The 3,715-nt window shown below is 40.8% G+C and overlaps 2 pseudogenes; both read left to right on the top strand.

The window, feature by feature from the left end:
• Positions 1–2,889: 2,889 nt before the first annotated feature.
• Positions 2,890–3,008, top strand: LOC118611645 (annotated as a pseudogene).
• Positions 3,009–3,301: 293 nt separating this feature from the next.
• LOC118611751 lies at positions 3,302–3,422 on the top strand (annotated as a pseudogene).
• Positions 3,423–3,715: the final 293 nt, after the last annotated feature.

A 3,715-nucleotide genomic window follows, 5' to 3' on the forward strand; every position in this document is an offset into this window, starting at 1 on the left:
TCAGTGGCCTCACAAGGTGGCAGCTGGCTTCTTTCTAGAGTGGGTGATCCAAGAGAGAGCAAGGAGGTGTTTGCAATGTTTTTTATCACCTGGTTTTGGAAATTGTACAGTTATCCTTGCAATATCCTATTTGTTGAGTAGGATCAACTCTATTCAGTATGAGAGGGGACTGCTCAAAGATGTGAATACCAGCAGATCCACTAGGGGCCATATTGGAGGCTGGCTAGCATAGTAAACAGAATGTGATCTATAGCAGGACACCCTTTAATTAAAAAAGTAAATCACATTCATGTGAAACAACGCTACATATTTGACAAAGTTATGTACAAATTTAAGAAATTAAGCAGGGTGGCAGGAGAAAATGGGAGTGGAGGGTAGGGATACAAAAAAAAAATAAAAGCGGGTGAGTAAATTAATAAAACCAGAGAGATACTATTAGAGTGGGCTGTGGACTGAGATGCTTAATCCAATTCTCTGCACTCAAATTCCTCCCTTCCCACCTAAATAAGGAGATTGAGAAAACAGTTTCCTTGTCCAAGACCACAAGAACCTAACTTTCTTAATCCAGTCCTGTTCTCACTGCATGAAACACCCTCATTCAATTTATAGTTGACCTGCAGGGTCTTCAGAATTCCCATTCCTGGCTACATAGAAAAGGGTTTTTGCCTGCAGGGAGGGTGTGGGGACCAGTAGAACCAGCCTGGGAAGAAAAGGCTTAGTTATTATTCAAATAGAGGCGCTGGTGGATTGCTCACCCCTCCTGCTACTGTTCTTCCTTCTCTGAGGACAAAGGGCTCTCAGAGTGCAGAGCACTGTAAATACCCCCAGGCCAAGCCTGGTAGTGGTTGGAGAATCAAAACTCTCATTTCTTTAAAAGTATATCCCGTGGCTCTAGGCCTTGTGACTTCTTTTCTCTTTTAATCTTCATGAGCACTGCCAGGTAAAAACTGTTATTTCAAGATGCCCAAGAATAGAATTAAAGAGATTGTTTTTAACTATTTTACTTCCCTATGAATTCATTCATTCACTCACTCATTCATTTATCCAGCAAATACTCATTGAGTGCCTATTATGTGCCAGTAGTGGTGATACAGCAAAGACTATTAAGCAGGCAAAGACCCTGTCTTCATGAGTGAGGGGTAGGAGCAGTGGGAACAGATGTTGGACAGTAAAGGACAATAAATAAGATATGAAAACTAACATTGGATTAAAAAGTCATTGCATTATCAAGGAATACTTGTATTTGAACTGAGACCTGAATGGTGAAAAAAAGCCAGCCCAGAGAAGAGTAATTTTGGAGTGTAATGCCCCAGGTGGGGATGAGCTTGGTGTTTGAGGAGATTAGGGAGGGAGGCAAGCCCCCGATCAGATAGGTACTTGTAGTTATTTGTCAAGAGTTTGCAATTTATTCTGTCACTGATTCTGCCATTATTAGATATATGACCTCAAACAAGTTACTTCAGACCCCTGAGCTTCAGTTTACCTATCTATAGAGTTTAATAACCATTCATTGTGGTAGGCATCCTCTAAAGTGCTTAGGATAACTGTGTGTCCTAGCAGTCACACCCTCGGAATGTGGAATGAATCACTTCTCACCAATATAATATGGCAGAAGTAATGGCGTAATCATTTCCTATTTCTGCTGTAATGAATCACAAACTTAACTTAGTGGCTTGAAACAGCACAAATCTGTTATCTTGTAGTTCTGGAGGTCAGAAAATCAAGTTGTTGATAGGGCTCTGCTCCTTCTGGAGACTCCAGGGGAGAATGTTTTCTTGTCTTTTCCAGCTTGTAGAGGCTGCCTGCATTCCTCAGCAACCTCCTTCCATCTTCAGAGTGCATTATCCAACCTGTTTCCACTGTTAATTTTTTTTTTTGTCACTATTTTGCCTCCCTCTTTCCCTTATTAGGAACCTTGTGATTACATTGGGCCCATGTGGACAATCCAAGACTATGTCCCTCATCTCAAAACCCTTAATTTAATTACTTCTCCAAAGTCTCTTTGCAAAATAAAGTAACATATTTACAGGCTCTAAGGATTAAGACACAGACATCTTTGGGGGGCCATTGTTTTACCTATCACAGATGGTATGTCACTTTTGTGAGTAGGTAAAAAAAGATCATGGTTTCTGTCATGAGTACTTCTGTTTTTTATCTCTCATCACTTTGAGGGAAGCCAGCTGTCATGACATGAGGCAGCCCTGTAGAGAGAGACCCATTTGGCTAGGAACTAAAGCTCCCAGGCAACAGCCAGTGAGGAACTGTGGTCTATCAACAACCATGTCTGTGAGCTGGAAAGTGAGTTCTGCAGTCCCAGTTTAGCTTTGAGATGGCTATAGCTCAGGCCAACAGCTTGACTTCAGCCTCATGGGGAACCTGAGTTTGAACTACTGAGCTAAGCGTCTCCTAGATTCATCACCCTCAAAAACCATGTGAGAGAATAAATATTTATGGTTTAAGCTGCTAAGTTTGGGGTAATTTGTAATGCAGTAACAGGGAATATATTCATTCATTCGGCAAATACGTATAAAGTGTCTATACTATACGCCAAGTTGTTGGAGGTATTGGGAATACAGCAGTGAATAGAGAAAAATCCCTGCTCTCATGGAGTTTACATACTACCAGGAGAGACAGACGGCAAACATAATAAGTCAGTAATTCATGTAATATGCCAGAAGGTGACAGTTGCGATGGTGAATAAGTAGAGCAGGGGAAGGGAGGTAAGCTAGTTAAGGAAAACTTTGCTGAAAAGGTTTTAGCTGAGCAAAGACTTAAAGCGGTGAGGGAGGAAACCATGCTCTTCATAGGAAAGAATATTCCAGGCGGCAGGAATAGCAAGTGCAAAAGTCCTGTGGAAGGGCTGTGCCCAGCTTTTTAAAAAGGCATCAGGTCTACAGCCATGCCGCCCCGAACGTGCCCGGTCTCATCCGATCTCGGAAGCTAAGCAAGGTCGGGCCTGGTTAGTACTTGGATGGGACACCACCTAGGAATACCAGGTGCTGGAATCACTAAAAAAAATTTAAAAATTAAAAAATAAAAAGTCATCGGGAAGGCCGAATGGAGTGTACAAAGGGCAGAGTGGTGGCAGATGACTAAAAAAGTGAGGTAAGGATTAAAATAGATAATGTATGCTAAGCTTTTTAAAATCTAGTAGTTGCTCAATAAAGATTTTTCTTTAAAACATTGTAATTTTTTTGTGAAATAATCTCAAGTATATACAAAAAAGAAAGATAACAACATAATGAACACCCACTTAACTACAATCTACTCTAATGACTAAAACTCTAACAGCTATGGTTGAGTCTATGGCTTTGCTACCCTGAACAAGCCTGATCCTGATCCTGATCTCAGAAGCTAAGCAGGGTCAGGCCTGGTAAGTACTTGGATGAGAGACCACCTAGGAAGACCAGGTGCTGTAGTCATAAAAAATAAAGTAAAAGATTGTAAGCTGACAAGTCCCTTGCAATCTGTGAGGTCAGCCAAGGGTTGCCTCGCCTAAAATAAAAATAAATAAATAATAGATACGATTGAAGTCTATGTGCCTTTCCCTACTCCAGCACTCTCTTGTGCCCCAAATATCACTCTGAATATAGTGTTGATCATTCCTATACATGGCGTTATATTTGGTCCATGTGTGTATCAATAAACAACTTCTAGCACTGTTTTTCAGGTTTTAGATATATATGCAAAAGGCAAATCTAATATATTGTCATAA

This window comes from Rousettus aegyptiacus, unplaced genomic scaffold (genome assembly GCF_014176215.1).
Source record: "Rousettus aegyptiacus isolate mRouAeg1 unplaced genomic scaffold, mRouAeg1.p scaffold_m13_p_14, whole genome shotgun sequence".
Classification (NCBI taxonomy): domain Eukaryota; kingdom Metazoa; phylum Chordata; class Mammalia; order Chiroptera; family Pteropodidae; genus Rousettus; species Rousettus aegyptiacus.